The 14,436-nt window shown below is 43.3% G+C and overlaps 1 protein-coding gene across 2 annotated transcripts in view; it reads left to right on the top strand.

Moving 5' to 3' along the window:
* mcu (mitochondrial calcium uniporter) overlaps positions 1 to 14,436 on the top strand; it is a 70,055-nt gene that overhangs the window by 16,688 nt on the left and 38,931 nt on the right. The window lies entirely within an intron of this gene.

Here is a 14,436-nt window from a genome sequence, read left to right as displayed (position 1 = left end):
CCACTCAAAGGCACCTCCGGGAAGCAGGGCAGTAAGTAAATTGCTTATGTAAATAGCTCTGCTGCTGTAATCGTTTGTTGATGAGGTCTCTCGACTTGACGTGGAAGATTTTGAAATTCTTTTGTTCTTGGGATTAGAAGAGTATTTAACTCTTGACTCACAGCGGTATCAGGACATCGAGTTAAGAGGGGATATAATGTTACAGCTGCCGTAGCGCTACAGATATGGCAGTGTTTGATTAAAATGATGGTGACTCATGGTCTCGTTAGCGGTTATTGAGAGTGGGTGTTTTTGTTAATGAAATCTGACAGCCATAATTGTTGTTCTTGGTCATTGAGTTAATGCCATGCTGTTTGTAAGAGCTCATCTTTATGGCGCAATGGCAGCGTGGTATTCATAAGCATGACATTCATGTAGGCTAATGCTAATTAGCACTATCTGCACGATTGCAGGGGACTTTTCCCTTGAGCTCTGACAGTGTTTTCATACTGTGCCTGTTTCTTTAAGGGCACTGAGATGGAGGCCTTTTTGTTTCTCACTTAACAGGCTGAGGCTTTGCTGCAGGTGTGCTGTAGCTCTGCCGGTCCAGCTCTTTGTTGTATGAGAGCCTGTGAGGGAAATAAGGAATATTTATCTTTATTTATTCACTTTCGTGCATGTGCTTGTGCATGCACATACTTGCCTCAGACGCTTTCCTTGATGGAGATTGAGGAAGAAGCTGTTGACCTCGACAAACGCCTGTGGTTTCCTCATCCTCATTCCACACACGGAGGTCACAAAGCAATGGACCGCAGAGTCCCATGACCTTCTGCCAGAGAGGTTTAGTGATGACCCTGCTGCCCGTTGTCTTCATGCTGCTGTCTGGCATGGATGTGTGTGCATACCCTGCAGGCCTTGCATCAGCTTGAAAGGCACACAAGCTTCTCCCAACTTCACACACATAAAACCTGCTTTCTCTTGTGAGGTAGCGGATTGTTAGTCAGCTGTTTGTGTGAACGCCTGTTCAAAGACTTTGGTTTGAAATGAAGCTGTGAGCGAAAAAGACGAGCGGCATGGAGAGGTGGAGATACTAGACATTTCCTTTCTCACTATATTGTTACTCATCCTTTGCCAGCTAGCTAGTGCCCCACTGTTCTATAAATAGGGTTGAGGAGATGGTGAAGAGGAGACTTTGTTGGAGAATGCATTTCCATGGAGACAGTCGTCACTGGGCTTTGGCTGCGTGATCAGAGAGCCATTGGGAAGGACAGGATTCAGGGCTAGTTTAGCTAAAAGTATGTATTTACATTCCCTATAGTTTCCAGGGCAGTGTTGCCATAGCAGTCTGGGAAAGCCATATTACAACAACTTTGTTCCTCTCTTCTGGTTGTAAGTGTCTGAGTCGACTCTAAATACTGCAGCGGCAGCTTCCCCATTTTGCCTGGGAAACAACATGTAACCAGCTCCTGCAGAGCGTTGTGTTAGTAAAGTTAACATCCCTCTGCCTCACTTAACGCCACACACATACACAGACAGTCGGGCTCACAAACGCAGATTGAAATCTTATTTTCATAGATCCCTGTCTGCGAGTAAGAGCATTTGAGGCTTTTGTAACGCACTGGAATCTTATGACCCCCTGGCAGTCTGTCTGTATGAGTCACGTGAGTCACTATAATTGTGCTCCATTAGGTTTCTCTTAAGGTATGTCAGAGTGGCCACATGTCAAGCATGTGGCAGCTATATTAAATTATTTGAGTGTTTTTGCCTCAGTTGTTTTTGCTAATGTGGGTAACAGAGTGTAATGTCGTCTCTGAGGTATTGATCTAGGTGGGGCTGTTCGGCATTTCTGTGGTATTGGAATAATAAAAAATTGCTGTTTCCACTGTGCACATGGAAAAATTCGGCTAATACATATCTCTCTGACCCAGTTATTTGTGTCTCTTCTGTGGTGCTTTGCCTGCTGTGTAGCCCATCTGCAGCAGAGCCCCGTAACTTCCATGTTATGCGCAGGCAGAAGACAATTATCTGCTTGTCAGAGAAAGGTTACAGACTTATTCCTCCAGACAGCCGCTGCATAGAAATCAAATGCTTGTCATCCGGCCAGATGGTTACCAGGTATCAGCCTGGTTGTTTTCCCAGGGAAAATAGCTGAGCTGAGCTGAGCTTAGCATCAGAACGGATCAGTGATGTACCTCCAGCTGAGCTTTCAACTCGCACTGCCAGAGCCTTTACCGACCCGGGTCCTGAGGGGAACCCTAGGGAAATCCCAACCTGGACATGAACTGGATGGGTGGGAAAGGGAATGGAGGGAAAAAGTGCAGGGGTATTGAGAGGTGAGAGGGGGAGACATGGGAGTTGAAGAGGAGGTTATGAGTATCTTCTTTTTTGATAGGTAATAGCAACACAATGGCAGGGCTTTTTTGTTTTCAGCCTTAGGCAATGTTTCTAAAGTTACCATGTATTGAGCTGTCTTTTAAATCCAGGTATTTTACACTGGCATCAGGAAGATATGAGAAATTCTCCCCACCAAAAATCAAGGCCACAAAGTACATGTGCAGGTGACTAACAGAGGTTTATTTGGAGGCGAGAAGAGAAGTAGATAGGTACAGGTTCCTGGGGCTTTTTAAAAGTCTTGGTGCTGCTGTTGCCTGGGTAACACTTTGCACACTGAAAATGTCCTTTTTTTCCAACAGAGAATTGAAGGTTATCCATCTCATTGTCTCCTGTCTCTCTACTTCTTATGCAAAAATGGCCTCTCTCCACTCTTGGCATCATGTCATCCAGCAGGATACAGCACAACATTTCTCTGTGCAGACATGCACTGAGTAAAAAGGCTTCTTCACAACTTGCCTATTGGGTGACTGCACTGGCCCCTACACTCTGCACTTTCTTCCATTCAGTCGCCTCTTCGGAATAAATGTAACGCTACGGTGCACAGGCAGTGGCAGTTTTCATTCCAGTCTTGAATTATTGAATTGCCTATGAGGCTTTTCTTCAAATTTATACTTCCTTTGATGCAAAATTGAATATAAATCATTATTTTGTCAAACGTAATTTGAAGAGAGTTGCTGCGGCTCAATTTTTATCTGTTTTTGCAACTGTCACAAAAACCCAGAGAGAGAAATGCATCAAGTCTCATTTCTGCAGTCTGTTGCTTTATTGCCATTTAGTTCACAACTCCCCGAACCCTGTATTCAGCTGACATCTTCCCACACGCCGAAATACATTTTGTATGTCAAAGGCAGTGGGAGTATCACAGTAGGAGCAGTCTGCTCCCTCACACAGCCTTGTACACACAGACTGGAATTCATTGATCAGAATAATGGCTACTGTGCTTCTCAGATTCTGGTGGAGCAAAAGCTATGTGGCTGCGGCTGTAATGAACAACAGAACAGGAGCTGGGGTGAAGTTTCGATATGATTGTAATACCTGTCTAGTATCTGCCCAGTATAAGCTCTTGTCTGGAGGGTTTAGATTCACCCAAACTGCAATGAGAAAGCAAGGTGATAACGATCAGTCAACGCTAACGATGGGAATTGATCAAATGTTATTGATACCAATGCCAAATTGATTCTGCTTATCTGTCTGATCCTTTATTGATTCCCTTGTTGATTCCTCATCAGTTTTCTGTGTGGAAAATATTAATTCCTGCACGTTTTCACCCTCAAAGCAACTGGTTTATTATCTCTGAGTCTGAACATGGTGTCGTTGATATGCGTGAATATATGTATAGGAATCAGCTAACCCGCCTGCGTGGCACTCGTGGGTAGAGTGTTAAATACATGGCCCTTATGGCGTTTAAGCTCATATTGCATAGAAAGATGTTTCAGTATATTGCTGGTGAATCCACCTTTATTTCAAATGATCATTTTACAGACATGATAAGCAGCACTGTTGCCATCTATACTCCTGAAATGAAGCCATGCTTTGGACTGTTTCTTCTTCTCTCCTTCTTGCTGCAAGTTTCCAGTAGTGTAGACACATGAGTTTGATGATAGTTTTGTAATATGCAACCGTCAGGAAATCACGCCATCATCAACAACAGGAATTGATATGCTAGGAGGCATGTGATTTTGGTGTATCAGACAATTTGGAACTGGTTCTCGATTCCCATCCCAAGTCAACACCCTTGGCAGTAGTTCACAATAAATTCCTTTCATAGTTCTGCTGATGGAAAACTTTTGATGTGACGGAGCAGAACAGTGTGTTCCGTTTGCATTAATAATATCCAATATACAGTAGCTCTTAAAGCAGCGCCGTGATATTGCAGGTCAGCGCAGTTACTTCCTGATATGTGCAGTGGAAATGATATACAGGCTTACCTCACAATGCACATGGCTGAAGTGTGCTGCAGCAAGCCGGTTTAAAAAGGACATACCGTGGGTGAGAGGACAAGCCTTCGGTCAAGTGGTGCGGGTGGGGGCGTGAACAATACTGCACCCCACAACCTACAAAAGGAGTTAAGTGTTTGAAATGTAAATGTGTTTCTTAATCAGCTGATAACCATTGAAATACCTGACTGAACAAAGTTCTAGCTGTAGTTTTATGTGGGGCTTGACTGGGAGACAGCTAACCCTTCCCTCAGTTCTTCCAAAGACAAATGACAGGCCCATAAAAGGTTGATTAATATGGTTGACTAGAGTTACAGCACCAGCTTGGGATGGCACCGACTTGTTGTCAAAGCTGAGCAGGAGGCCAAAACAGGATCTGAGCCGATGGTGGTCGGATCAAGCCTGAGACATACATGCAGAGACACAGCGTGTGGTCGCAGCAGCTGACTCTTGCAAGCAAACCACTTCCTATTCTGAGACTTAAATGTGTGAATGAGTGAACAAAACCCCCTCTCATAGCTTTTCCTGCTGGCTGTGTAGGGCTAGAGCCACTTAGTCTGGGAACCCGCCAGTTCTGAGTGTAAGCCATATTTTACTTATAACACATTTGGCTGTGTTACCTAATTTTATACCTAATCGTGTAAACAGTGAATGTTGGTATTGACTGAGGGTTGAAAGATTCTGTTCCAATATTATAATTTAACGCTGCTCATATAGCTTTGTGTAAGCAGTAGGTTGTTGCTATTTGTGTCTTTCACTGATGCTCAGAATGAGTTGCTATGTAATGACCACACACACACACACACACACACAGACCTGCAGACATGCAGACGCACACACTCAGACAGAATTTTTTTTCCATGCACAGTCTCTGCTCTGCTCTGCTCTGCTCTCCTCTCCTCTCCTCTCCTCTCCTCTCCTCTCTGATGCTCGTTCACTCCATCTCCCTTTCTCTCATGTGCCTCTGCCTTCTCCCCCTCACGCCCACGCTTCCACTCTCAGTGCTGCTGATCATCGGCTTTATCTCCACAGCTCGGTAGGACGCGTATGTGTCTTTTGTATGAGACAGAGCAATCCATACAACCTTTTTGCTTTCCCCTCGATCCCTCGGCTTTAACCTTGTCGCCACAGTCTGTTTCCAAAGCTTTACATTGAAGCTTTACTCTGCTCTGCTTACTCTAAATCCTCTTTGTTAGTCCTTACTTCTTCATACTCGGCTCATTCTTGTTTACAGGACCTTAAGTCCTCCCTTTTTAAAAGCTAGATGGAACTGCGAGGTCTTTTAAAAGTGTGATAAAGTAAGCAATGTTTGTTCTGACATTTCCAGGCCACTCCAGGCTTTCCAACAATACCAGCAATGTTATGCTGTGGCTCTCTCCACCCTTCTAAGCTTTATTTGGGTAACACCTGGGGCAATAAATCAGAAAAATATTTTTATGGTAGAGATGTCGGACTTTTATCTAGTACGTATCAGCCTTTGTGCCTCCCGCACAGCCCTCCTATTCTGTCCTATTGTCTCCTCCTGCTTTCCTTTCTTCGTCTGTTCCTCTCCTCTTATAGTCCCCGAGACACCTGGGGATGAAGCTGCTTTGTTGCCGTATTCCATTATGAATGAAGGCAGTTTTCAGCCCGCCCATTCATCTCTGCTGCAGCATGAGATGCGGAGCTGTCAACCTCACTCTCTGAACACCCCGCCTTCATGACCCTGTTTGCGTATACGTGTGTATATCCCATGTGAACAGTCAATAAATGGCGGAGGGGTAGTGCGTGGCCGCGTTGTGTTTCTGCGGTGATAAATGGCGAAGCCAGTCACTGACTGTGCAGCCCTCTCCGCCTTCTGTCTGGCTTATATTGGTTTGCAGGAACCCTGCAGCGTGGCTCCGGTAATTTCTTTGTCCAGCCCATGCAGCACAGCTCACACATCCACACACTTTGTGCACATAAATGTCTACATGTCCTTGAGAGAAGAAGGTGACCGTTGGGTTCACTGGGAGTCTGACTGTGTCTGTGATGTGGTTAGTATGAGTCCTTCACACCCCGTTCGGGACAGGTTATTGCTATCTATCCCTGAGCCCCTGTCTTTATGTGTCTGCCTATCATCGGGGAACCCCTGTAACTGGATTGGATCTCCTCCTATTAAAGACTTTCATTGGACAGTGGTCACTCAGTAACCCCCCTTCGCCCTGTATGTGCAGGCACTGGGTAACAGGGTGTGCTTAATGTGTTGGAAATTTCATTTAACTCTCCTCTTCCCCTCTCCTATCTCGCTCTCTTCATCTCTGCTCTCTGTGGCCACTGATTGCCTGCAGCCTCCCCACTTTCTCCTTCTCCCACCCCTCCTTTTCTCCCCCCTCGTCTCCCTGGGGCTGCCTGCCTTTCTCCTACTGGTGAAGGAAATGCAGAGAAGGGTGAATGAGCAAGGCAGGGAGAACTGAGAGAGGAAGATAAGGGAATGGGCAGAGATAGCCAGATCAGAATGTGAATCACTTGAATCGTACAATAAATGTTGGCCACTTTGGTGCAGAGTCACTGAAAAGTTGCAGCTTTGCAGAGCCTGCTGACAACAGGGCTTCAAAGAGGAAGCACAGAGACGCCAGACTCCAAATGTCATTCTCTCAGTGTACTCATCATGCAATATTAAATAGCTGTGTGCATTTGAATGCATATGAGGACAAGAGGATATGATGTAGGTTAAAAATTGGCCGTCACGCATCAGTCTCTTTAGCATGTCTTCCATTTACCATCTGCTGTACGGGTTAACTCACTTAACTAGGAGCAAATAACATTCCCATTACTTTGCTTGCAATAGTCTCTGTAGCTCAGCACATGCGCCATGTTCTGACACCTGCCTGACCCTGCCGCTGTGGTATTTCATAACCGAGAAGCTTGTTAAAACCCTGCTGAGGATCCAGTGTTTATTATTTCACCTTAAAGCAGATTTCTGGCCTTTCACCATGTACTCGATGGCTTAACTGTCAGGTGTAGGTGTAAGGTGAGGAGGGGAACTTTAAATCGTGGTCAAGACATTTGTGGATAATTGTTTTTATACCAATTTCTCCATCTGGATTCACTGAGCTGTTATTATGATGTGTTGAATTAATTAGAGGCATTAATTTTAGACTTTTTAAAAGTGTCAGGTGCTTGACATTCCCTCCCTCTCTTGTAAGACTTGAGGTGCTACTTGTATTTGTCGGATTTTTCACCCTGCGGTGACTGGATCAGCGGAGTTGTCAAGGGTATACAAGACATTATCAACTGTTTTCATGCAGGGAATAATTTTCAAAATTAAATTGTTGAGGCTAATCGGCTCTCTGGTACACGCGGCTGAAAACACACAGTCTGATGCCGCCTTTTACAGAGCACACCCACAGGCCTATTCGACTGCACAATCTTCCACGGAGGCCCACTTAACTTAGCATCTGTGACATCTAAGATTAGCCATTAGCCAATCGGAGCTGCAAGATATCTTGCATCAGGAGACATTTGAGTCTCCTGGTTGCGTGCTGATGAGTCGTTTCAAGTAATTAAAGCTACTGGGGATCACGTCAGTGCAGGCGCGGGGAATGTGCGGAGGTGACAAAATGCTGGAGTCTGGCCCTGGCTTGGAGCTCATGTAAACACTCCAGTATGTGTTGTTGCGGATCAAGCAGCACTCAGGTGTCAAACACACCAGGCTGACAACATGTGAAGCATGACGGATAAAGACTTGGTATGATTGGAGTTACCTGAGAAGACTGCGAGCCGTGCACCAAGCAGAGTTTAGGTTTGATGCGTCTGTGATTGGTGGAGATTGGTCCCTGATTAGCAGCAACACTGTGCCATAAGTCAACCAGTAAATCAATATGTGGCAGCACGTGGACACTTATTTTCTCACTGTGACAAGGAGTATGAAGCATGTTCTGAGTGTGTCATACGTGATGTGGCTGACTGATACATGCTATTTCATTTTAAGTGGAATTGTTTTTTTCCTTTAACCGATTATGCAGTAAATAATTGCACAATGTAATGGCTTTAGTATAAAGACACCATCTGTGTTTAGACTGGTTCCCTATAAGCCTTTACGTTCACTCTGTAATTCTATCTGCCACTAAGTACGATCTCCTGGGAAAATGAAGGCTCAATTTACAACAAAAAGGAAGTGTGTCAACTATCATGTAATCAAAACAGGAAGATGATAGCGCTTCCCTTTTCCCGGTAGCCATCGGTTGCTATCCCCAGAAGTTCTTTGCAGTTACTATCTTCAGAAACTGCAGATAGTGCATCAACCTAAGTCACTGTAGAAAACAAAATGCAGTGTGTCCTGTGTTGTTGGTAGCTGCTAGAGTACAGCAGCACCACCATTAATACCACTTGGAAACGCTAGGGGGGTAAAAGATGAAAAGCTGTCTGTTTCCCCTTTAAAATGTAAAAGAAAAGCCACTCAGTGTTTGTTTTGAAGTGTGTCACTTGTCTGGGAAAACAGACATTTTTTCCCAGCAGTGTCATCAACACGCTCTTCCCTTGAGCAAGTGCTGGGCCTTATGACTGAGAATGTCCTCAGGATAATAACAAAGTCTACACACAACAAGAGTTACTCCAAGAAAACACAGAGGCGTTGTTGCAGAGTCAGGCTGTCATTTGTACTAGAACAGGTTTGAAAATAAAACAGTGCCTCATTTGTTTTTGGGAGTTCTTCTACTTTTGAATGTTTTAAATATCAGGGGCTCTCCTGTTGTCACATCATATTCATTCATTCATTCATTCATTCATTCATTTTCTGTAATCGCTTATCCCTGGACAGGTCACCAGACTATCACAGGGCTGACACATAGAGACAGACAACCATTCACACTCACATTCACACCTATGGACAATTTAGAGTCACCAATTAACCTGCATGTCTTTGGACTGTGGGAGGAAGCTGGAGTACCCACAGAAAACTCATGCTGACATGGGGAGAACATGCAAACTCTGCACAGAAGGGCTCCCACACCCTGGGTTTGAACAGTCCTCTTGCTAACCACTCTACCACCGTGCCGCCTAGAAAACAGACATTTTTCCTAGCATTTTTCATCAACAAGCTCTTCCCTTGAGCAAGTGCTGGGCCATACAACTGAGAATATCCTCAGGATAATAACAAAGTCTACAAACAAGAGTAGACTTACTCCAAGAAAACACAGAGGCGTTGTTGCAGAGTCAGGCTGACATTTGTTTGAGCAGGTTTGAAAGTAAAACTGCAACAGTGCCTCACTTTTTTTTTGGAGTTATTCTTCTTTTAAATGTCTCTCCTGTTGTCATATCATAGAATAATAACATTTATTTGAAAAAGATCTGCTCAATTCTTACTTTGTGTCATTGAAAAAGACAATTTCTGGCATCTTTCAGTGGTAAAAAAGACTATTAATGAAATTCTAGGACTTATGTTACCCATTTGTGTTGACATGCTAGCCTGGATCTAGGTGTCTGAGTCGTTGTGCATGTTTTTTCATTGTTTCAAATGAACTGGCACTTGACACAAAGTAATGGCAGCTCCATGTTATTCTCAGGCCAATGACATGCAGGGACAGCTCTCTGAACAGGCCCTCATCCAACACTTTGGCTCCACCATCCTTTATTGTTTTCCCCGTAGTGTGTACCTGTTTACACTGGTCCATGTGGACAAAAAATCACTGTATAGTCTGTATATGGTGTAAAACATCAAGCTGATTAGATTTTGTAATTGAGAAAATATATAGTGCTAATTATTGTCACCGGTTTATTGCCCGGCAATTCTGGGAGCCGTTAGGAGCTCCATAGTGTATGCCTCACCCCAGTCAGCAGCGAATGCTTTACAATGTACTGTTCTGCTGACTAGGGAAACAGTATGGGATGTTTTCTTTTTCGTTGCATTGGAGTTGCCACTTTGCAAGCAGAAAGTAAGTCTGTCTCCTCACCTGTTTGTTGCTTATTGTTGCTTTTCTGCAAAGAAATGGCGTTGTCAGTATAGGGACTTAACCAGCAGGTGCTTCCTGTATCAGGAGAATAAGGTGGTGTGTTTTGAGTGTGTATACATTCTGTATGATTCGATGCAGTGTGGTGGTTGGTATCTAGAGAGAGCAGCTGTTGTCCTCTGTGGCAATCTAATCAACAGAAATAGACGGGGCCTCCCCTCGCTGGGCCAAACGCCTGGTGATGTGGAGAGGTCACAGCTTTCAGAAACAACTCTTACACGTAGGGAAGAGTGCATGGTGGTCGTTCATCAGATCTGGATTTGCATTAATGTCTGTGGAATTAATAGTTCACTTGTAAGGCTTTGTTGTGTTTCATTACTTTTTTAGATAATGATATACATTTCAGTCCTGTTGCATATTAATGTATGTGTGACTGAAGGGGCGGTGAGAGCAGGATTGGCTCACCTCACCCCATTTAAACACAACTGTGCAGAACAATGGCTTGCACTGTGTTTCCCAAAGTCTGTGGAGGTCTCATTATTTTGGTTAGTGGTTTAGCATTCAGCACTAATATTTAATTATTCTCCAAAAATGAGAATTCATATTAACGTAGCACACTTTGTTGTAAAAACCTGTGGTGTTTCTTGAACGGGAGCTCATTGATCCACACAGCCATATTATGCTGTAACTGTATTGCCGCAGCTTGAATTCACTGCCAGAATGAAAATGAGTCAGTTCGGTTGCTTGGCAGAGACCTCGCATCAGTAAATATCCCACATCACAGCGTCAACAATTCGACAAATGCTGTCCCTCCTCCACAGTCACAGACTGGCGGAGACTCTCTTGGCAATTCATGGACACTTTTTATAGTCGCTGGAGTCTTGAATACAGGCCCCTCCTATGAGTTGATGCTGTATGCCTGACTTGGCATAGATAAGGAGGAGGCAATAATCCTGCTGCAACATGCTATCTTAGTACCAAGGTCCATTGCCTATCTTATTGTCGAGGACACTTTGTTTGAAAGCCCTGTTTTGCATTGAAAAGTTTATGTAGAACACTATAATGAACAAATGCAAAGAGTGTTTCATTTAATGCCCTCAACAATCCTTTCAGGAATTATTTCTGCTTGTTTGCAGAGCTGCAGGAAAAAAAGTGTCATCAGCGCTGGTTATCACAGCAGCACTCCCGGTAGCTAATGTTTGAGCTTGACTGGTCCTGAACCTCACATGCTGAGAAGAAAATCACATTTTAGTCTTTTATGGAATATATTATTCTGAGAGAAACTACTGCTCTAATTTACCAAAGTGTTCCTTATATTCATAACTGTTACCACTGGCAAAAACTCAAACGGGCATAATACAAGCTCTGTCCTTTCTTGTCAAATGTAATTTACTAAGGCTGAAAGTCGTTAAAGGAAAGGTAATCGTGTGTGTAATAACATGTAGAGAGAGGAGGTATTAAGCAGACATCCATTCGTAGATTGGAGCTCCGATAGCGGAAAGGACACACAGCAGATATGTCATTAGACAATTAGTGTTAAACCAAGGCTTCTCGTGCCAGCCTGTTTTATTATAGGCTATTTCAGTGATTACTATTGATTAATTAATATGTAGCTTACATTGACTGGCAGCACGGTGGCTTAGTGGTTAGCTCTGTCACATCACAGCTGTCCTGGGTGTGCAAAGCCTGTTGGTTAATGAATGCTGGGAATGGCAGTGTCGAGGGCGGACTGATGGAAGGATAGCTCATATTTTAGAATAGTTTAGGAATAGAGTTTTAGGTGAGAAGCACTCAAATGTTTGTATGCCAAATATAAAACTACTGCCAAAAACCAACCTAATGGTTTCATGACCAGGCAACCAGCAGAGACTCCATGAAGTCACTGCAGCCAGCCAAGAAATGGGCGAGCACATTAGCCCCCATAAAACAGGTGTGGTTTTTATATTGAGGTTTTTGTACAAGGTATAACATGTTTACTAGTGAGCTTTATGCCTTGTTTCCACATAGCTCTGTCAAGCAGGAAGTCCATTAATTCCTAGACCTCCAATGTGTTTGTGAAACTCCTCCTTCTGTTTTGTTTTTTTGGTCATGAATTTGCCTTGAGCACATTAAAAAGTTTGAACTTTTGCGGCAGATTTGGGACACTGTGTGCCACAGGAAGTTAGCATAAAAACGAATAAGCCACAGGCTATTTCATGTAGTTCAGTTGTCTGACTAATGTATAAATGGATTGTTCGATGGCATATTTAGCTAACATCGGTAGCATGCTAGCTGCGGGCCATCACTTAAAAAATATTTCACTGGCTACACACCTGGCAGGCGTATAATCACTCACCTATTTGTAGGGATGGGGGGAAAAAATCGATACAGCAAATCGTATAGTATTGCGATATTTTCGTGTGGCAATGTCTTATTGTCACACAGTGCCAAGTATCAATTTATTTATTATATGAATTCTTAACATTAAATACAAATTAAAAGGCTGAAATGAGATTAAAAGACTTTTTCTTATTACATAAAACAGATGTTGACAAAGTTTTCCTTTGAGACATTATTTGAAGTTGAAAACAGGTAGTAAATCACAATATATATCACAATATTGTATCGTGACTAATTTCCCACACCTGCTTATTTGTCACCATGCATAATTGGTCCCACTTTTGTCTCGATAATGCTCCATGCTTATATTCCACAAGACTAGAAGGCAAAAAGCAAAGTCAACTTCTCTCCTTTTTCTGTGGTAGTGCTTCTGTCCATCTGTAACGAGATGCCTGTCCTTGCGATGCACACTAGGGAGCATAATCCGTGCTGGTAGGCAGGTTTTGTTGCAACTGGACAGAGCTAGGTTAGTTGTTTCCTTCTGTTTCCAGCCTTTGTGCTAAGCTAAGCTAACAACCTGCTGGCTGTAGCATCACATTCAGCGTACAGACATAAGAGTGGTATCTACTGTATCCTCTCATCTTACTCTGCAAGAAAGCAAATGAGAGTATTTCTTAAAATGTCAATCTATTCTTTAACAACAGTGTAGCTCAAAGTATGGCCTGTGAGCCAATTGTGGTCCTAAGAAACATTTTGTACAGCTCTCGAACGTGACATAAAATGCATGCATTGGAATAATTTGCGGTCCATTTCAATACTTTAACTTTCATGACTTACATTTAATGCACTGCTAGGAGACTGTATCAAACTGCGCCCCCCTAACAAGCATCTGTCAGGTTAGAGATGAAAGCTGCTGCTTACATGGCAACTAGTGGCACCTCATGTTCTATCATCAGTGCTAATATTATCGTTTTCAGTGGACAAATCATAACTGCGCTTTTCCTGTGTGGAACTCAATCATATGCTTGCTCTCTATATTGGCGCTCAGTCATCAAAACTTTGAGCACCCCTGCTTAACATTATACATGTAACCTCAGTGTTACTCTAATCATTCATCAACACATTTTACCTGTTTGTAAACACTAGTGCAAGGAGATCTGTATTCCAATTATGAACAGTATACATATGCATGACAAGCAGGTGTTTGATCAAATCTAATTAAGACAAACTCCTCAGTTTGCCTGTGAATGTGATTTTAGCTCAAACATGGTCACAAAAACTAAGCAGTTAAATAGACTTTTTGTATAAGGTTGAGGAAAATGAAATATTTGCATGTTTTATTGTTTGCAGCTGCTGTCTTTCACACATATTTAAACTCATCCGAGCACGTCCTGTTTGGAATCTGCGTAAATCAGGTGCTAACTGTTTTATTTTTGACAGCGTCGCCTCTTAAATGCACTGGTGGTGACGGTGGATGGTTTTGAAAATGTAATCATGTCTGACCTTTCTGGTTGTTATTGCTTACCGTAGAATGCCTAGAGCAGCTTTGTGGAGTGTTAAAGCACTGAGCAGCTTGCACTGTAAAAGTGTCTGTGATCAGACCCCCCCCAGAGGCTAAACAAGTCCACATACATGGGTCTAATATGAGTGTTTTATGGGATGCACTAGTTGTTGTGCAGCGTGCGCAGTCAAGGTGCTCTCAGTGTTTATAATGGAGGAGTATCCCACTTTATCTCCATCTTATCTTTCCTCAGCGCTGGGAGGCAGGGAACATCTGAGTGCATACACTAACTTGAAGGTGAAAGTATTTTAGTCAATCCAGTCTACCGTGACCCTCTGTCATGCACCTGCCTACACACACACACACACACACGCACACACACACGCACACACACACA

This window comes from Epinephelus lanceolatus, chromosome 17 (genome assembly GCF_041903045.1).
Source record: "Epinephelus lanceolatus isolate andai-2023 chromosome 17, ASM4190304v1, whole genome shotgun sequence".
NCBI lineage: Eukaryota > Metazoa > Chordata > Actinopteri > Perciformes > Serranidae > Epinephelus > Epinephelus lanceolatus.
Note: the sequence above shows the minus strand (reverse complement) of the source record. Positions and strands in the feature narration are given on the sequence as shown.